Source organism: Python bivittatus, unplaced genomic scaffold (genome assembly GCF_059951505.1).
Source record: "Python bivittatus isolate LINGU-HERP-01145 unplaced genomic scaffold, Pbiv_v1 ctg000020_np1212, whole genome shotgun sequence".
Classification (NCBI taxonomy): domain Eukaryota; kingdom Metazoa; phylum Chordata; class Lepidosauria; order Squamata; family Pythonidae; genus Python; species Python bivittatus.
Window position 1 is genome coordinate 22,699,454 of NW_028277030.1, and position 21,661 is coordinate 22,721,114.

The 21,661-nt window shown below is 41.3% G+C and overlaps 1 protein-coding gene and 1 long non-coding RNA gene across 5 annotated transcripts in view; both read right to left on the reverse strand.

Annotated features, from left to right (window-relative positions):
- The window catches only part of KCNS3 (potassium voltage-gated channel modifier subfamily S member 3), a 40,859-nt gene extending 32,957 nt beyond the window's left edge, over positions 1-7,902 (reverse strand). For all 3 annotated transcript variants that reach the window (XM_088135807.1, XM_088135802.1, XM_088135810.1), the window contains exon 1: positions 7,822-7,902. The gene's annotated coding sequence lies outside the window, so the exon portion shown is untranslated. The remainder of the gene's footprint in view (positions 1-7,821) is intronic.
- Positions 7,903-9,484: 1,582 nt separating this feature from the next.
- LOC148217003 (uncharacterized) lies at positions 9,485-20,268 on the reverse strand. 2 transcript variants are annotated; one of them, XR_015797820.1, is made up of 4 exons: positions 20,134-20,268; positions 14,956-15,100; positions 12,955-13,054; positions 9,485-9,619 (listed from the first exon to the last, which is right to left on the reverse strand). It is a non-coding gene; the product is annotated as an uncharacterized LOC148217003 (long non-coding RNA). The 2 variants fall into 2 exon arrangements; XR_015797819.1 differs by lacking the exon at positions 12,955-13,054.
- Between the last annotated feature and the right edge of the window lie 1,393 nt (positions 20,269-21,661).

Consider the following 21,661-nt stretch of genomic DNA (forward strand, 5'->3'; position numbering starts at 1 on the left):
AGTAACGGTACAAAAGTAGTTGGTTTTTGCCTTCCTTTAGGTCATGTTTTTCAATTTCTTAGCGTAGTCATAGCCCTTGGATTTCCTGGTGGCCACCCATCCAAGCAGTAATCAGGCCTAACCAACTTAACTTCCAAGCCCAGAGAAGCCTCATCAGATGTTGCTTCTGTTGAAAATATTAAGGAAATGAGAAAACAAACACACATACATACACACACACACACACACCTCACCACCTCCTTATAATATGGAAGAGATGAACTGCTAAGACAAGGGAAGCAGGAAAGCAGAACTGCCTCTTCTTTACTCAGTGGGAATGGAGGCTAACCACAGAATCAGAAGTGAAAGAACTTCTGTCTTGATTAATTTAATCTTGGATAACTTTTTCACTGTGAATGGTATTAAGTTACTTTAATTTTGGAATACAGGCCAAAATATTCATTTTAAGTCAGCATAGTAAGTCAATCTTCTTTCTCTGTCATTTACCTTATCTTTTCCTCTATCAGTCCTTTAATAAAGATCTGGAGAAGATTCCATTTTTGAGCAGGAACATAATGGAGAACATTAAAAAAAAAAAATCCCTGGAAGCCACACACAAGCATCCAAAATTATAGCTGGTGCAGAGATTAGTGAGCACCCAGAGAGAGTTGCTCACCACAAAGAAAATATAACATCACATAGTGGTGACTCTGCTATACCAAAAAAAAAAAAGAGCATTTAAAAAAAAAACTCATGTAACTGAAGGTTAATGGACTGCTAAGCAGTAAAAGAGGAAAATATAGTGGGGAATAGCTTGTTTAAGATAGTTCATTGTATTTATATATGGATCATTAGCTTCATTTTTTTTTTCAATCTCCAAAAGAGTAAGGTTGATTCCATAAACTATGAAATGTGAGCATTTGTAAAATGTACATCTGTCAATTTAAAAAGGGGGCATCGATTGGAATGTGCCCTAGACAGATACCACCTGTGATTCTTTGTATGAAACTCATTCACCTAAAACATCTGTATTGCATTAACTACGGCCTCACTTTACTTGGGCCAAGATAATCAACACAGCTTTAGGCACTCTGATCTAAACAAACATAAATTCTGTCCGTTTATATCACTAGATTAAAACAGAGCGCACCTAATTAGAAGGCTCTAACGCTCAACTGCCCCGCTCTTCTCCATCTGCTCCCACTGTAATCAAATGCAGTTCTTTGACTGGTTGGGAGACCTGCAGTATTTACACCCTCACCTGCCCACCACGGAGCACAGGCATTTCTCAAAGCAAGGCACTGGGCAGAAAAGTGTGAGCTGGGCCCATTAAATGATAGAAAAAATTAAATAACTGGGGCTACCTGTCCCAGAATCAGTTTTGCACCTACCCTCAGCCACATGATAAAATGCACGCTGCAGTGCCCTCTGGCAAAAGGCCTTGCATTGCATTTGGCTTGGCTCAAAACACTATCCAGCACGGATGCCCAAGCTTATCATAATCCAGCTGTGTAGAACATGATCTGAGACTCCTTGCATGCTAGCACAAGTAATATGCCCATAAATACGTAGGCAGCCTAAGGAATGAGTCTTCTTATTAAAAAATTATAAAATTATGATTCTGGCAATTTTAATAAACAATAGCTAACGAGGAAAAATATCACTAAATATTTTATGGTGGTTTATAGTTTTATGTTTTTTATTTTTCGGGGTTTTACTGCTGTTGTGAGCCACCCAGAGTGGTGTTTTAAAATGGGCAGTCACACAAACCTTTTAAATAAAATAAATATGCCTTAAATAAAATAAATAATGCCGCTGAACCCCTGGCATTAATCTGTCCTTGGGCTTTTAAAACTCACTTTTGCTTGGGCTTAGTATTTTGAACACGGTCAAAAATTTCACACCGGGCTTCCAGTGGGCTTCCTAATACAAAAAGAGGCAGATGCTAAGCTGCTGTTTCTACCAGAGGCCTCCTCTAATTATCTAAACCATAAATGTAACAACAACTTGAAGTTAAGAGACTTAACTAAAAATATCACTAAAATATTCTAATGTCACCTAACCAAACCAGAAGTAATTTCACTCAAGGAGGCCTGCAATACAGCTTCACACCTATACTGGTGGCAAAGCAGGAGACTCTAGGTTCCAAAATACTACATACAAATATGTACAAAAAACTAGATGATTTCTAAGCAACTTAAGAAATAGACATATATCTAACACCAGCAAAGGAACTCTTCAGTTATGGAGGATACTCCATCACTAACTCTGAGATGTCTGTGCTTCAGCAAAAGAACTAAATGAAGCACTCCAATTTAAATGGTCTAAATGGATCATGAAAGAGTTGAGCTAGCATACTTCAAGAGGTTCTGCTCTACTTCCTGAAGATTAAGGCCAAAAGTTCTTAAATCACTAGGTTCTAATGACTTAGGACAGCCATGCTGGTTGGGAAATTCTGGGAGTTAAAATCCACATATCTTAAAGTTGCTAAGGTTGAGAAACACTGACTTAGTAGGTTCTAATGATTTGGGGATTAGAATAGGAAAGATTACAACATACCTACTTAGCCCATGTGACACTCTCCTTATCTTCCCCAAACCTTCTTTCTCTGCCCTCACCCCCACAATCCCTCAAGCTAATCCTAACCCTGCCCAACCTCTCTGCCCCCTACATGCCACCAAGTTCCTTTTCCTCAGTATTTTCCACCCCAGAATATGTCTACACCAGGTTTGTGCAAAGCCACGCACAAACCAAGTATGCTTCAATCTAAGCTTGATTGCCCACAGACCGCACAGAACATTTTGCATATTCCTGCCTGCAACTCCCTTCCTCTCTGCTCCCATTTTGGACCTCAGGTCGAAGCTAAAACTTTTCCGACCAGCTGCGATTCTGAAGATAGGTATTTGCTTTTCCTTTCATTTTCCTACTGTGTCAGCATTCCTCCGCCATTTAGAATATGGGTGACCAACTCTGCCTTGCAGAAATACTGGCAGGCCCCAACCCTCTTCCTGTCTACGCAGCCAAACTCTGAAACTTCCAGAAAGCCAGACTTTGCAATACCCACAAGTGAGAGCTGACATACGGTTGGAAGAATATCATTTTAACTAGCATATACAAGCCATAATCACCTAAAAACTGTAATAAAATCAGTCCTGGAGGAAAAAACAAAGCAAGAGGAAGATGGTTTGGGAAAACGTCTGTCTCATGAGTGCCACAGTGCCCTAATGAAACCCTTGAGTAGATTGGTCTCTAGGCTCACCACTGATCTAAATGTGTTTTTCCTCCAACCTAGAAATGCTTCTTATTCTTAGGTAGGAATAACAGTTTATGCAGCCCAGTGAGCAAAATGTGCAAAACGTTTTCTGTTTAAATGTGAACTTCCTTTCAGAAAGAAAGAAAAACATTTTACATCTACTCCAACCTGCTTTGTTTATTACCCTGCCTTACTAAATCAAATACAGAACACTGAATGAGATTGCTTAAGAAATTTCCATCTTGTATCTCATACTTACAGCCATAAAGAGATCATTTGCACAGGTTCGATCCCACTGGGTCAGGGAAAGCATTCCTGCAGCTGCAGTTTAGCACAGACTGTATGTTTAAATTGCTGAAAAAAACACATAGCAAAAGCAAACAAACCCATCTAGGAGAAGCCTGGACAGCAGCAACCCCTATACAAACGCTTGCAGTCAAAGAGCAATGGAAAATGCATGTACCTTTCGGTAACAGCCCTTTCTGGTCTGGCTATTCAGTGTATCCAATATTGGCTGATGAGTGATGTTATGCACACAGCTTCATTCAGCCTTTCTGACCCAGTGGCACACACACACTACAGACTGGAAGCAGAGGGGCAACTCCTGATGGAGGGAAGGCTCTGTCACAAGGAAGGTAAAACGTCTAATCCAACCTCAATTTCACTTTGGAGTATCACAAGGACTTGCAAAGCCATTATATCATCAGTCACCCTGCTAATCCTCCAGATCACTGCAGAGAGACTCTCTTCGAGCAAAGTGATTCAGCAAAAGCTGAATCAGAGCCAAAGGCTTTCACATGATTACACTTCGCAGGCGACATTGATTTGGCCATTATGACTTTTCACTGCTCTGGGAGTTTGCATTAAATAATTAGGATTACCTTGAGGGCCAAATGCCAATTATTCATTCAGTTCTCCCATCTTCCTCAACTGGGCCATGCTGGTTTATGTTTGGAAGGGTCACTGTGAGAAGGTTTCCTCATAGAACGTTCTGTGTCTCAGGGAGTCAATTCAGGGCAAAAGCTGACTTATCCTCTGCACTTTTGTCTCTAGAGAATTATTCAAATCAGACGTTCCCATCTTTTCTAAAGTTCACCTTCTATTTATAAGAGAAGCCCTGGTTTTACAGTCCATTAGCATTCTTGTTATTACTACAGATTTCAAATTCTTCTTATACAGTGAAGAGTACAGTGAGAACAAAAAATAGAAAGTCAGAGAGGAATTTTATAAACATCTCTGCCAGCTCATTCATTCACTGCTCTTTTTTTCTCTTTCCCTTCTTCCCCTTTCACTAAACTTTGTTCCTGACACCAGATCACTATTGTTTATTTTCTTTTTCTTTACAGGATTTATAATTAAACTCTGCATCATTATTACTAAGAAACCTGTGGAGTGAATGGAATTTAATCCCCACTGAGTGTGTATAGGACTATATCATCATATTACATTTCATTTCATGAAATAATTCCAGCCCAACATTACACACATACATTTAACATTTGTTAAATCAATTACCCCCTCAGTAGATGTCCAGTTTATGTTTTTTAAATAGTATGCATACATTTAAGGTTCAGTGTGTGTATCCAAACATGTGCATAAAACAAACCCAGATACTCAGTCAGAAGGGGTTGAGATTATTCTTGGCTGCATCTACATACAGTGAGAATATGCAACATAGAACTTGCAACTTGTTTGGGATCCACTTATCAGCTGCACTCACTGCACTCTAAAAAGAACGTACTTAACTTTACATACTCTGGAAGAGCCAATTCGACATTTATTTTTTGAACTGAAGTATAACACATTTCTTAGTTTCAATTGCAATATAAGTGCAAGATGCTTTCACTTGTATAAGGTACATTTACACATTTAAATAACAATGCTGCCCCTTAAACACACATGAACACCACCGCATCTATGTTTCACCCTTTAAACCTGTCTGTTTTGTTCTCAGACTTAAATTATGTGTGACTGGATCCTGAGTCTTAAATTTACATGTATGAATATAACTGGAATTACTGAATTCCTCTGTGGTGAATAAAGACCCTTAAGTTTGTTCTGGGGAAAAACTAGAATAGAATCCTGGTTTGATGCATAGAGAAATACATTCTATATCCAAATGTAAATAATCCACTTCCAACTTTTATAAGGGGCAAAATGGATGTCTCGCTGCAAAGTTTGGTCATTTCTGGATCCTTGGCCCAGAAGTTGGCAGGTTGCATAACCCTGCAGATGAGCGTGCAAAAATTCCTCAGTCTGTCATCACAGGTCACAAAGCAACTTCAGCAAGACAGCCTGCCATAGGCCATCTCATGCAGCTACCTGCAAAGTCAGTTTCCCATGACAATTTCTGCATCAAGGGTAAAGGCTTCATGTCATCCACTAAAGCCTCAGGGCATCTTAAAACTCACAAAAATATCTGCTGGCCACTTGGGAATTTCTAAAAGACCCAAACTTTGACTTCTAGCCTCATTTTGGATAGTGAAACCAGTCACAGCTGCTGGGCAAAACTATAACTCAACATCTGCAAAGGAAGACAGAGGGGGCCACTCAGCTTGTTCCTTCTTATCCAAAAGAAGCCAGAGTGTAGGAATGGGGAAGCGCCCAGACTGGGACCACAGTGTGGTGAGAACAAATTTTATTTGTCCCTCCAGTGCTCTTTTCCCATAAAACTGAGCTTTGATGACGTTCTTGGCTGCAGTGTTGCTTCAGATTCCTCCTGGATGCATCCACATCACAACTGCTCTTTTTAAGAACAAGAAACAACATACTACTACTCTAACCAGTCATACGGCCCTTAGAAGTCCCTTGAGTTCTATGGCACTTGCTTCTACCAACAAAGCATATAAGTTGCAGCTTAATTATTCTTCTTTTAAAAGGGCATATAAAACATCTAATGAAAACATAAACCACCTCACTCCACCACAGAGACATAGGTACAAATCCATAGTAGTCATCAATCCTGCTCTTACCCCTTTGTTCCTTCCCACACTGAAATGAATGGAATTATATTTCTTTACTGGAACTCCTCTTGTAATTAATGATTTTCCACTTTTGCTGACAAACTGGACCACAGATTCAGCAAAGCAGGGCAGCCAACTCTGCTGCAGGAACAAGAGTCAATGTTTGCAGAAACAGATCATTTCTCACTGATGGGTCACACTGTAACAATATAAATTGCACAGCAAGCTAATTCCATAGTCCATAATTAATTTATCTTAATTTTCTGCCTGCTTCACTCCTTTGCTTGTGGAAATTTGTTCCCATTCTTCTATCCGCACAAGACTTTGACCATGGACATGTTCATTGCTGATTAACCCTCCTCCCATCTTCTGGGGAGAAGAATAAAAAAATATTAAACACTTCCAAACACACTTTTAAAATCCAAGTAAAAAAAAGTTTGTTTGGTTTTTAGAAACCAAACAAACTGTCTTGATTTGAAAAGGATAATCTGCTTCCAAGGTTCCAATACTATTACATCCAACGGGCTAAGCAGCTGTGCACAGTTGCACTTGTAAACAATGCTTTAAAGAAAATCGATCTAAACTTGCATTAAAAAAATATTTTGGGAAAATACCATAAATCTCTGCAGTGTGTCTTCTTCTCTTGGAAATAACAAGCCGTTCAGGTCCTATAATAGCAGAAGAAACTACTTTTGTTGGAAGTCCTAAAGATTACTCTCCACTAAGCACACTCAGAAATAGGAACAGCCCAATTTTACAGACGTTTCTGGCGAGAGCAGTTCCAAGTTAGAAGATAAATATCCCTTAAAGAACAGGATTACCACTGTTCAAAGTAAAAGAAACCATTTTCTGCCTCTTAGGTTGCCTCTCCCTCCCCTCCACAACGTACAATTTCTTCATCGCTATTCCACCGCGCCTGTACTGTACTTTAAACGCCTAGCTTTTAAGAAAATGTCCATCTCAAACTGACACCCCTCCCCTCCGGCGCCGCCTTTTAATCCTACTTCAAGATAGGAATAACTTAGCTAGAATCCAGCCTTGTGAACCTAGGAGTCGAGAGCACGCTACCTTGCAACTCGCGCATTCGCTAGTAACTTGATGCACACTTGCAGTCCAGGGGGCGAAGATGCTGTCCTGAGCATATGCTCCAAGTCCCAACAAAATCCAGGCCGTCAGCGCTGAAGTCCCAGTCCCAGATGCTCCATCCCGGCAGGGCTCCGACTTCTACTTAGTATAAACCGGACACTGCTTTCCCTTCCTCCCCCATCGATTCTGATTCAATTTTATGCCAGGGTAAAGAAGGGTGTCCCCACAGAGAAAAGGAAATCCCACCCAGTACCTATCGATTAACTCGCTGGTGCCAGGAAAACTTGGAAGCACCAGAGCTGCAAAGAAGAGCACCGAGCTGCAGCGCACGGAGCGAAGTTTCGTTTGCCCGGGGCCGACCGGCTGGCGAAGAGGATGGGGGGCAGCGAAGTGGGGAGAGGGAAGATGAAGCGATGGCCTGAAACTTTGGCGCTATCGGCTGCGTTGGTTTGCGGAAGCACAGCAGCCAGAGAGCAGAGGGGAGCGGCGACCGAGAGCGGACCCCGCCAGCAGGCGCTGGGGAGAGAAGATTGGAAATACCTGCAGAGCGCAACGGATCGAGCCGAGCAGGAGGCTCTGGGCGCCGCAGTGGATTGCCTAAACAGCGCGGGCGCCCCGAAGCAGTCGGGCTTTGAAAGAAGTCCCGGTGCAGCGGGGGGGGGGGGAGGAGCGCGAGGCAGGGGAAAAGGCAGGGCTTGAGGAACGCGGGCCTCCTCCCGCCGTCGCGTGGCGTCCCCCTCCGTCGCCCCTGCGGGGAAAGACGCGCGAGCGCTCGGGTCGCTACGAGCGAGCAGCTCCGGGGGCGCAGGTGAGGCTCCCTTCCCGGGCGGCGTTTGCAACGCGACGTGACGCGGCGGCTGAGGGGAGCGCTCCCCCGCGAGGTGCTCCGTCTGCCTACCCGCCCGCTCGCTGAGAGCGCCCCAAACTTCCCCTGTGACTCGCCTTGACTAGGCACCACGAGTTCCGCTTGGGTCCGGTTGCCGAGGAAATGTTTATAGCCGCCTTCCCCCGCCTCTCCTGAAGTGCTCCCGGATTGCAAATTTCCGAGCGAGCGTGGCCAACAGGTTTGCGGGCTGGGAATGATGGGAGTTGAAGTCCAGCGTGTGTAGCAGGTTGGTGGGAAGGCTGCTATATAAAATGGTGCGTGGTGACTTGTTTGTGTGATGGTCCCCCCACTCCAGTACTGTATTCAAGGAAATAACGGGAAAGATGATATATAGGTGTATGCAATCACTTTCTGGTGCAAGAAAAGGCAGGACTGTGAACAATACAAAAACAGTGCTGTGCTAGAGAATGCCCACTGGAAGAAGATGGGGTTGCACGTGGAAAGGGCCAAGGTCCCTCCTAGGCATCTGCAGGTAGGGCTGAGAAAGGCTTTTTCCCCAACCTGGTGCCCTCAAGGTGTTTGGGGACCACAGTACCCAACTTTCTCAGCTATGTAAATGGCTGTGGGTTAGGGTACATTGGGAGGGACCCAGTGGCCTTTCCCATCATGTGGCACCTGCAGAAAATTACTTTGAGGTACTTAGTTTTGTTGGAGGAATATGTGGACACTCACAGCATCTGCTTCAGGATTTGTTTTTAACAAACAGGTTAAAAGTATTAATGTTATTTACAATTGTTCAGGTTGCCAAAGGAATCAGATTGTACAATATATTCCAAATACCTTTTCCCACAATTCCTGAAACATATTCCACTTTTCCTTAACTTGGCACCCTCCATGTGTTTCAACTTCATCCCATTATCCTTGTGCTGTGTGATTGGAGCCATTATCCAACAGTTCTGGAGGGCGTCAAGTCAGGGGAGCTGCTTTGTACTGCCAAGACTGATATATGTTACCCAACAGCCCATTTCTCTTTTCCTTTAGAACCAACAGTCTTCTGAAAGACTGTTCCCAATATTGCAGTTTTCGTGGCTGTTGTGCAGTTCTCCAAGTTCACCAGAGCAAGACTAGGACTGGAGTCTGTAGCTTAGAACAGGGTTCCTCAACCTCGGCAACTTTAAGATGGGTGGGTGGACTTCAACTCCCAGAATTCCCCAGCCAGCCTTAACTCCCAGAAGTCCACCCATCCATCTTAAAATTGCCGAGGTTGAGGAACCCTGGCTTAGAACACTCAGAGTTTAAGAAGATGAAAACCTGGAATTCATATTTCTATGTTCTAGCAAGTAGGGCTGATTAAGGAGAGGCTGGAATACGTGGGTCCTAGATTATTTAATAGGTTTGCTACTCTCTTATGAATAATGGAAGAAGGTTTGTGTTCTTCTGGTTTTCTTTTTATCTATGGGAAAAAAGCAGAACGAAGAGCCACCAAGCATCGGCTTGCAAGGAGGGACAACTCTGAAAAATAAAAATGGTGAAACAACACTTTGACTCCCAGAGAATAGCTATGGTAGGATCATATATCTGGACAACCAGTAGAGTTCGAGTTCCCAGTAACCCTTTGTTGCTATCTAGTGGTCATTTGGTTTTTGCAGTCACAGTAGCCCCAAATATGGTAGCTAGCTCAAAAGGTATATCTTAGTTTTCTAGTTTTGTTCATTTCTGTTCCTGCTTTTCTTCCCAGTTTTTTAAAACTTTCTTTCAGGCTTCTCCTTTTTTGCTTATCGTGGGTGTTACCAGTATAATGCCTTTATAAGTCTCAATAAAAAAATGTTTTGAACTGGTACTGCTTGTATCTGAAACATCTTTTTAAATAAATAGCTTGTACAAATGTGGAAATACAACTAATAAAAAATATAAGTTGTAGAGGGCAATTTGGATCAGGTTGCAATAGCTTGTGATTAGATTATTTGGGTCACAGTAGGGGGAAAAAATACCAGCGTACCATGGATTTGAATCGATTTATTTCTCCCTTATTTCCTGTTTAAAAAGAGCCTAAGGATGTAGATGCTATCCTGTGCAGTTTCATTCTGTACTCAGATAAATTCTCTCTGGATGGGTTGATATAATTTCTTTAAGGTTTCTGGACTAAACTGCAACTGGCTGGAGTCACAGAACATACTGAGCCATAAACCATGGTTTACAAACAACAGTTTGATTCATATAGTCCATTAAGCCAAAACCAAACAAACCATATTATAGCTTATGTTGTGCGAACCAAGCTGTTGTGGTAGTAAACTCTGAATTATGGCTTTGTACCCCATGAGAACCAGACAATTGAGACTTATTTTAAAAAGTGGTTTATGAAACAAACTGTGATTTAGCGTGTTGTATGAACCCTGTCACAATTCAGCATCCCATCCTAGGACTGTAGAGCAGTGGTGGAGACCTCACCCCACCCAACAGAGGAATTGCCCGTTCAGGAGTAATCTTTATTTACACGTTTTATCAGGTTTGTATGCTGCTGTAGTGACACACTAGAGGCCTGATTGTTAACATCAGAAAATAAAGCAGCAATAGCCATTTAAAAAAAGACTCGTAAAGGTCAATAGAAACTGCAGCTACCAAAATCAAAAAAGCATCTGCTCCATCGTTCTTTGAAAGCTCCCTGAACATTTCTTTACCAGTTTTCAGATTACTCTCAAACTGACCACTGGAGGGAGGCTATTCCACAGAGCAGGCTATTCCTGACATTCAAGAAACACCAAGAATCATTTGCATATGTTGGACTTTCCATCAAATATCACATTAGGCCAGGCCTTCCCTATCTAGTGCCTTGCAGATAGCAATTTAAATGGCTATCACCCTTGTCCTGGAGTAGCAGGAATTGTTACAAGTACAGAAATTGTAATTTAATGCATCTGAACACAAGGGGGATTTAGGCCATATATTTACCTCTAATAAAATCAAACATATTTATTTTATATTAAAGTAGAAAGACATTTACAATAAGTTGTAGCGTTATAGAGAAGACTTGCATGAGGCTGAAAACAACATTAATGCAATTCTAGGAGCAGGAGGTTGGCAATGAAAATGGGGCCAAACCACAAAAGCCTTAATACTCTGTAATAATTAAAATGAAAAGTACAGGGATTCAGTCCCAGTGTGATGCCCTCATCCTGTCTGAAGAGGTTGCAGCTGTGTGTAATTAACTGTGTGTATTTACATACAATTGAGATACATGCCTCCATTGGGAATATAAATCATTTATATACCAAAAACGTATAGAATGGGCCATGCTCCTCCTCTGGGCATACGAGGTGAACCTTATATGTGATTGCACCTGATTTCTTGACTGAGACCTTGGTGAGGAGGTGGATATGCAATCTGAACACACGCACAACCACACAGATATATGTAGTAGGTATGCATGAGTTAATGAATCCGTTCTTACCGGAACCGGTTTTTGGGGGGGAATTTGGCAGAGCAAGCACTGCTTTGCACAATAGATGTTGAAGAGGGATTAACTGTCCTAGTCAGCCTGATGCCCTTAAGAATCATGGAGGACTCTGTCCCATTGCCAGTACTGAATTGAGATTCAATAGCCAATCTGGATGTGTCAGCGGAGGAAGCATCTTGCTCTTTGCCTCAAGCAGCAGCATTATTTACAAATATTCCTCCATATCTATATACAGATATACAAGCATATGAGTCATGGTATTCCCTTTTAGGATAAGTAGCATTATGCAAAGGGCAGAAAACATACATTCCAAGGCCGATTGTAAAAGAAAACGCAATCACAACAATAAATAAAATCAGTACAAAAAGCAACGCAAACTGAAAGTTACACTAAAATAAACCACATTTCTCACTGAAACGCCACTCAGAACAGTAAAACTCATTCAGGGAAAAAGCATGAATAAAAGAATGGCTCTCTTAAGTTGGCAGTCTTATGTTCTCTATAACTCAAACTAAACAGTAACTGCATTTAGGATTGCATAATTAATTCTCAGCAAAGAGGTATCATAACATCTTGCCCTGTAAGTGGTTACAGCTGAAGCCTTATGTGTATGGAGTTCCTGGTCCCATGCTCCAAGGCTTCATGGGTCACCCTTGTACCATTATCCTAGAAATATGGGGGGGGGGGGAGGTGAAGGACCAATAAGGAATACTGTAAGGAATTTACCTTTGTGATTTTAAATAATATAATAACCAATTAGACCAGTGTTTCTCAACCTTAGCAACTTTAAGGTATGTGGGCTTCAACTCCCAGAATTCCCCAGCCAGCATGGGAGTTGAAGTCCACATATCTTAAAGTTGCTAAGGTTGAGAAACACTGAATTAGATGGAGGGATTTTTAGAGCAGAATAGCAAGCAAGATGGAGAAAAGAAATTGCCAACAGAATTAATGTGCAAGATACATTGAGACTGAATTCAAGACTATAAGCCATAGTGATGGTCACCAGCTGGGATGGCCAATCAGCTTGGTCACCAGCTGTACAAGGAATTTAATTTTGTTCCACCTTTTCTCCAAGAAATCAAGGCAGCTTACATGAGACTCTCCTTTAATATATCCTCACAACAACAATAACAATCCTGGAAGGAGGTTGGGCTAAAAGAGTGATTGGCCCAGAGTCACCAACTTAGTTGTGGAGGATGAACTTGAATCTGCATCTCCCAGTCCTAGTACAAAATCTCAACCACTGCATCATGCAAGCTCTCAATAACCAGATACTGTACATGCCATGAAGATAAGCCTATCCATGACTACCACAGTAGTTATGAGTGTTCTATGTTATCTTCAGGACTGGAAGCAGGATGCTGAGAATAAGTACTGTAGAAGAAGAAGATACCTTGTTTGTGATCTTCCCAGAGACATCTGGTTGAGTGCTGGGCCCTGTGGCCTTTGATCTAATCCAAGGAGAGCTCTTCTTGCTTTTGCCTGCTCGGGCCCTGTGCTTGCCACAAAACAAAACATGCCAAGAGACACCCTGAGATTAACCCCTCCAGCACCTATTAGATTTATTTCTATTCCATTCAGAACCTTGCCATTATGAATGAGTGAGTGGTTCTGCCAAGTGAACCTTGGCATAGCATGGTTTAACAGAGGAAGGAGGAATGATGAGAAGCTCATGCTGAAGAGAAAAGCCTTAAAGTATAGAAAGCATTCAAGAGAAAAATCAATCTGGCTGCTATCTCTCCTGTTTCCTCACTCCCCCACCCCCCACCCCAGCCAAAGATATCCCTGCCATAATAAAGAGACTCCTGCAGAATTGAAAACAGGGTTCTTTGTAACAATGCAGGATTCATGACATCTCACAACTGTTGTTAAGAGCAGCTTGGGACTACTGTGGCAGTGCTCAGCATCAATCTGGAATACACAATGTGCTTTAAGTGCTGCACCGTTAGTTCCAGGACAAATTATGGACCGTTGCTATCATTGAGTAAGGCAACGGTGAAGGGAAACTCTTGGATTTATCTTGTGTGGCATACATAGCATTCGTTCAGAAAGAAGATGCTTTTTGGGGGTGGGGGAAATAATTTTCCTGTCTTATAACTGTAAACCTCTAGGTGTATATTGTACTTTGCTATAATAGGCACTGCAAAGTTCAAGAATTCATGTCAGTTTAGGATGTCAGGTGTTGTAAGAGTTCCAAAGAGACCCCCAAATATGAAAAACAACTTTTTTCTGAAATGTTCAAAAACAAGTAGATTGAAAAGCTTTTCCGGTCAAGTTCAGCTATATTGTCCATACAATATCCAGAATCTTCCAAATTTGACATGCTATTTATTTTCACACACCTCTTTGGGGAATGCGGCTCCAGTCACTTAATATTGATGTACGATTAAACCTGCTTTTCCTTTAGGAGCTCAAGGCAGTATACGTAACATTCTGTCCTCCAATTTTTCTTCATGACAACTTGTGAAGATGGATTGGGCTGAGAGAGAATGACTGGCCCAAAGTCACCAAGAAAAGGGTTTCAGCCTTTCTCTTCTCAGTGTCAGCCCAACCATTTGAGCACTACACTGCACACTTAATAGCTCATCTGAGTCCCCCACAGGTAGTTTACATATTCCATTACCTCCTAGATCAGAGGTAAGCAATCTTTTGGGAATAGGAGTGCATTTGAAATGTTGAGAGCATTTGGTGGGCACACTTGTAAAATGGCTGCCATGTAAAACTTGTCCGTTAATAAAATGGCGGCCATCATTAATAAACATAGGTAGAACCAGTTACACTCATAAGGTTGTTGGACCAGGTTTGCGGGGGGGCAGATCAACACTGGACCCATTTTTCCAGCTGTACATACATTTCAATATGTACATTGGCCCCATTTTTTAAACTAATGCAAATTTCATCAACCACTTCACTGAGACCTTCCAGATGTACTGGACTACAACTTGCAGCATCTTCCAGCCAGAATATCTATCGGATACCAGGCTGGGTAAGGATGCTGTTGCAACAATAACGTTGCTATGCTTTCATTCTGTAGTATTACAAAAGGAACCACAATAAATTAACATAAACTAACCTTCCTTTTTTAATTTGCAGTATTTCCTTGCTGGGAATATTGGCCTAAGTACTACAAAATTCCTTCCTGCTATTCAGTGAAAACTGAACTTCTGTCAGTATAAAGCAATCTGTACGTGGGGAATATTTTGGAGACAGAGGCATGAAGCATGATCATCACCCAACCCCCACAAAGTGTGTCAGTGAACAAACCTACAGTCTGCAGTGGGGAGTGGGATCTTGAACAAAACCTGGCTGAATGTAAGCAGGGCTTGATCAGTGGGTTACAGAATGGCAATTAAGGAGAAAGTCCACAAATACCATTAAGGCTACACATACATACCTCTTGCTGATAAGCAGTCCTTTCTGGTATGTCTGCACAGCAATCTTAGTGATTTCACAGCCATCTCATTGCTTTTGTCTAGTCATCACTGGGAAGGAAGCCTCCATGCAACATTGGGTTGTGCTTCATTAGAGGAAATTGTAAACTAATTCAGAGAAAATGGAAACAGAATATCTTGGGTGATAGAGTTTTCCTGCCTACTCCTCTCAATTAAGCAGACACTGGTAAAAATCCCAGCTGGCATCGTTATTTTCATTGTCATACAATTGGTCATTATGCTGTTACAGATGTTTTCTCAGCCAACTTTAGTGCAGAGAAGTTTTGCAACCAACAGAGCTCCTGATACTGCAATGTGTGTGTGTGTGTATACATATCAAGTTGTCCTTCAAATCATTCTTGGCAATTGGACAAGTCCCTGCAGTTTTCTTCGCAAGATTTTCAGAAGTGGTTTGCAGTTGCCTTCTTCCTAAGGCTGAGAGAGAGGGACTGGCCCAAGGTCACGCAGCTGGCTTCATGCCTAAAGTGGGACTAGAACTCACAGTCTCCTGGTTTCTAGCCTGGTGCCTTAGCCACCACACCAAACTAGTACTCCTATAATTTATTCCTGAGATTTATATCCCACTCAGTTCCAAAAAGGCTCTCTATTGTAGGTTGATGTTAGATATTTATATCTACAGTTATCACTCTATCATCTATATCTGTTTCTGTCTGTCTGTCTATCTGCTGTCTCTGTGTATATGTATGTGTGCACATGTATATAGATATAGATATATCTATATTACTTCTAACACTACTGGGACCACTTTGGCCTTTACACACACTCTCTCTCTCTCAATATATATTTTGTGTGTGTGTGTGTGAGAGAGAGAGAGACACTTTGATCTAACGCAAGCAACAAGCCGATCGGTAAATTCCTGTCACAACCAATGGATCAACATTTGGTAGATTCGAAAAAGTGGACCCTGCCCCTGCAGGAAAACTCTAGGAAGCAATATATATATTAATACTTTAAACAACGTGTGTGTGTACACGCACAGACATACACACAAGCACATATATTGATATAGAGACATGTATAGCATCAACCCATTATATATTGTGTGTGTGTGTGGCATTTTATGCATGTATAAGTGTGTGTATGTGGTATGTATGTGTATACACACACACATGCATGCATATAATGCCATATACTGTAGATAGATAGATAGATAGATAGATAGATAGATAGATAGATAGATAGATAGATAGATAGATAGATAGATAGATAGATATCTCCTCACAGTTAGAATCCTGGATTGATGCTACTGTATATATTCTATATATCAGTATCTATCAGGGTTTGCAATCCCTGACAGGCATGAAAACCAGGTTTATTAAATACCAATTAGGTACTATGTAGGATAGCATTGTATGGTTTGGGTTATGAGGTCTGCAGGCCTGGATCAGTTCAATCAGCTTCTGAAGTAGCTACCCAGTCCTGGGAAAAATGCAGCTACTTGAAGAATTCACAAATGGGTGCCTTATAAGTTCCCTGTGCATCCTGAGGCACCTCTTTTGAAAGATTTGCACAACTCACATATATATCTATATCTTCGTTCGTTCATTATCAACATACAGTACATTATATTTTATATCTTCTTCCTTGTGCCCAATAATCCATCAACCTTTTCACAGAAATAAATCCAGAAAAAAGAATCTCACCTTCTGTCTTATCTGGCTGTTTCATAGAATCATAGGTTTGGAAGGTCATCTAGGCCAGTCCCCTGCGCAGGATAGGATTTACTAGAGCCATATATAGCATCAACCCACTATACTAGTGTGTGTGTGTGTGTACGCACGTGGTATGTATGTGTATACACACACATACATGCATATAATGCCATATACTGTAGATTGCTAGATGATAGATAGATAGATAGATAGATAGATAGATAGATAGATAGATAGATAGATAGATAGATAGATAGATAATCTCCCACAGTTAGAGTCCTGGATTGTTGCTACTGTATATATTCTCTGAGAGATGACCACCCAGTCTGAAGTTTAGCAAAGGAGAACTCACTATTATATGTGGCATCCTGTTCCACTAGTTGAAAGCTCATACAGTTCCTCCTGATGTTTAGCCTAAATGTGCTTATTTGTGGATTTAATCCATTGTCCTGCTCTCTGGGCAATAGAGAATAAGTCTATTCCCTCTTCTGCATGGAAACACTTCAGATACATGAAGACAGCTATCATACCTCTCCTCAGTCACCTTTTCTGTCCGTGAAGCATAGCCAGGCCCTTAACTGTTCCTCATAGTTCTTGGTTTCTAGGCCCTTCACCACCATGGTAGCCCTCCTCTGACCTCGCTCCAATTTGTCCCTGCCCTTTTAAAAAAGCGGTGCCCATAACTGGACACAGTATTTCAAGTGGGTTCTGATCTGGCAAATCTATCAACAAAATTAGTTAAAAAGGTTGAACTCTCCCCAAAAATCTGGACTGGAAATCATGCTTATGCTCCTTCCAGTGATGTTACGATGTCAGCATCATGACCCCTGTGGCCTTTGGCTGCCATTTTTTCTTTTAACTTCAGCCTACAAGCGCAAAAACTTGTAGCTCCAGGTTGAACCGTGGCTGGTATAAATCCAGAGTGATGCATAACATCAAGATATTTGCTTTCTGAGATAAAACAACTCCCTGGTCCATTTCTCTAGGACTTAATATTAAATTATTTCTGGGGAGGCCCTCTAGACAGTCATTCATGTCTTACTTACCTTATGAGTAGACTATTGCAATACACTCTACATGGGGCTGCCCTTGAAGACCACTTGTAAGCTAGAGGTGGTTCAGAATTCAGCGGCACAGGCAAGAATGAGCAAGCCTTGGTATGCCCATGTGATACAACTGCTTGGCAAGCTGCACTGGTTGCCAGTTGGCTTCAGGGTACAATTCAAGATGCTGGTTACCACCTATATGGTCCTTCATGGCATAGAGCCTGGTTATTTGAGGGACCACCTATCACCAATTATTTCTGCTCATCCTACGTGATTAGGCAAATTAGGTACACTCCAAGTACCTTTTGATTAAACAGTGCTACCAACTGGGACCCAGGAAGTGTGCCTTCTCTTTCACAGCGCTGGGAGTTGGGAGGCCTCTAAAACTGACAAATAAATAAACACAGTCCCCCAAATCTTTCTTCCCCTCAGGTATATAAACATCTGGTAAAAATGATAACTGCCATTTCATGTCATCCAAAATCATTTTCTAGATAGCCACTTCACTCCACCTAATGATCACACTGGAAATTGCATTTGCATAAAAGGAAATAGTATTTTTGGACAATCCTAAACTAAAGCCATCTTTGAACAATTCTATTTTAAATGTAAGAAATGCAAGGGCTATTTAACTCATATAATTTGGTCTTGTCCAGCCATAGCTCCCTTTCAGTTTCAAGTTACAGCATATGTTAATACAAACATAATGGTTAAAGATGTAAAGTTATATTGAATTATATTCTAAAAATATGGAATTTGTCATTTTATGAAGAAGTTTGACTATATCCAGCCTGGGGCCCAACGAACAGAATAATTCTGCATAAATTGAAAGAAACATATCCTCCTGATATTAAAGAAGGGATTCAAGATAGGTGTTTGTTATCCATTTTTGAAACGTCTTTATATTATCCAAATGAAAAGATGGAGCAATATGTTTCCACGTGGTTTAGATTTAAAGATAAGTTTATGGATTAATTTTATATTGATACTAGATGGTTCTTACCTGTTCTTTTTCATTTATTAGTTTCTATTTCTTCCCTTACTATAGTTTATTTTAATCATTATAATGTATGTAGGTTTTTTTCACTATATCGTCACTGGTATATGTTGCCATCATTGTTCTAGTTTGTATATCATATTTGCCAATAAATATAGAAATCCTACTCTAAATGTACAGTAAGTTCATGCCTAGATTGTAAGCGTAAATAAGGTAGTGTACTACTCAGTAACTGAGTGTAAACTGTCTCAGGTGATTCATTAATTGCCATCATAGGACATTCAGCTTCTATCTCTTATGAGGATGCTAAGAAGCAATGTCCAACCCCGGGAGAAATTAGAGATGCACTCCAGAAGCAAAATTAACAGGAGAAAGCGAGCTGCGCCTGGGAAACATTGCTTTTGAGCTAAAGGAGACACTCACTATGAATTTTAAAAGTCAGCAAAGGAATTGGGTTGTTGTCCTACTTGGAAAATACAACCGACTGACTTTCCTTTATATATATAAAGAATTTTGATTATAATAGTAAAATCTAATACAAACTAAAGAAAGGGAATAGAATAGAAAGAAGTTGCAAGGTGCAAGGAAAAAGAAAAAAAAGAAATGAGAGAGAGAGAGAGAGAGAAGAAAGAAAAAAGTAAGAATAAAGAAAAAGAAATATATAAAGAAGTGACTTCCAACCTTCATCAGAACAACTATGAACGAATTTAGTGGCTTTCCACCCCCTCTAAGGTTACAGCCAGTGATCTCTTCATCCCACACCCCATGCCTTATCTATAGACAAGTCCCTAAAGCGCCGTCTGTAACTGACTGACTTTCCCTTCGCGCGGGATACGGGGCTCCCTCCAGAGGGCACCGTGGGTAATTACAGCCAAAGGCGCCCGCGGCTTCCTTGCCCCGCTTCGCTTCCTGCGAGGGCGGGAAGCGCCGTTTCTCTTTTTCTTTTGAAAACGTTTTTGCAGGGCCGGTTGTTCGTTCCAGTGTATGCGTAGAAACTTACATCATTTCACTTTGCCCAGCTACCCACCTTCCCCAGCCAGCCCAGCAACATGTCTGGAAAGCATCAGAGAAGGGATGCGAAAAAGATGGGGTTGCAAACTGGCGGCAAGCCATTTCTCTGATGGCCCTTTCTTATTTAAGCTTTTCAGAAAGAAAAAAAAAATCGGAGAGAAAACTTGCCCCTTGAGGGGTCCTTTCAGACTGACAGCCAGGCTCGCTTTCAGATTATTGCAACCCTTCCCCACCCCATCCACGGTTTTAGCAACTGTCACCCGGGCCAACACAGAGCACCCTAAGTCCTCCTTGAGATGCTTAGTAAATCAAAGGAGTCATTTTAAAGGGTTTTTGTTTTTCATTCTTTCCTCCCCCCCCCCCCCGCCCAACTTCAGCAGACTTTGGGTGTTATTCTAATATATTGATACCTACCTGCTGATTTTTAGCGGCCTTTTCGTGGCTAGATAAGCCATTGTAAAACAATCTCAGTCTCCAAGTTAGCTTAGTTTCAACAAGTGAAACCTTCAACAAACTGCTGCAGTGTGGATTCCTTCTCCTCCTCCTTCCTTCTCCTTTTCCCCTCCTCTTCCTCTCCTTCCTTCTCCTCCTCCCCCTCCTGGACATTCAATTCTTTTCTTCCTTCGTGCCTCCCCCCAGTTCCCTTCCACCCAAAAGGCAGCTTCCATAGTCTGCCCACACACTGCCCTCCTTCTTCTTTGGGCTGGTTGAGGCCCTTCCATTCGCTTTCTTTGCTTGGCTGAACTCCTACTCAACATACCAGTTAGCATAGTTTGGACATTATTATTAACCTGCCCTTTTTTATTATTATTTGTAATCTGATATGATTTTAAGTATTATAGTTTAAGTGTGTGTATTGTTTTAAACCTTGACATTTGTATTGTTTTATCATTGTATTGTTCTCTACTGCAGAATTACTTTTTATAAAACACAAGCTAGAATGTGTTATAAACAAATCAACATCATCTTTCTTTTCTTCCTGCAACCTTTACCGAAGTGTGGGCTAATCCAACACTATGCCAAATACTTCCAATTGTGCATTTCCCTCGGCTCCCCTTGCTCAGCCCTTCTGTCCTCTGCACAACCCTCACCCCACCCCACCCCCAAAGCAGATTTGGGTTCTATGGAGAGATGTTCCACTGCTGGATTTTTTTTAGTGGGTGAACACTTCTGAATCCTACCCAATATGTTGGCATTAGGTTTCAGTTTTAAAGCAAAGAAACAATTTCTTAGATACAGTGAAAGATTTTTTTTTAAGTTGTGCCTTAGAAAAGCATCCTTCAAGTTTATTTCTTGGTACATCATAATAAGCCACAGTTACTAACATCCTCAGGAAAAATCCCACACAGTATGGAAAAGTCAGAGTGGGAAGGGGTGTCCGCAGCCCCCTTTCCTTAAATCCATTCTTTTTAGGTAAATATATTTTGTAATTAACATATAAAAGGGGAAATACATAAATATGCCATATGCTGATATAAAAAAGTAAAAGGAAGGTGAAATAAATAATTCAAACTGTAGATCATGCAACTGGATATGTGCCAGTAATGTAAATCAGACACTTAGGAAAATCCATCCTTCTGTACCATTATTTCCAAATTCTAATCATTCTTTTTTCATTTTAGGCTGATCAACAACATATAATAGACTATATAATATGGGACTTCTGTCTGCTGTGCTCCAGGGAAATGAAAAGGTGAACTTGCTTTCTTTTATTTTTCAGTTTCCCTCTGCATTGCAGCAACGCACCAGTTCTCCTTTCTCCTCTGTTTTGGTTGCTATGAGAGGGTAGAAGGGGGAGGGGGAGGTCATGTGCAATCAATTTTCAATCAAAATTGATAATGTACATTTTCCCTTTTCTCTTTACATTGTGACTTATGTAGCCCCTGACACTGATTTCCTGAATGTTAGGTTAAATTAAGAGTGTCACTCAGCTCCTGAAACA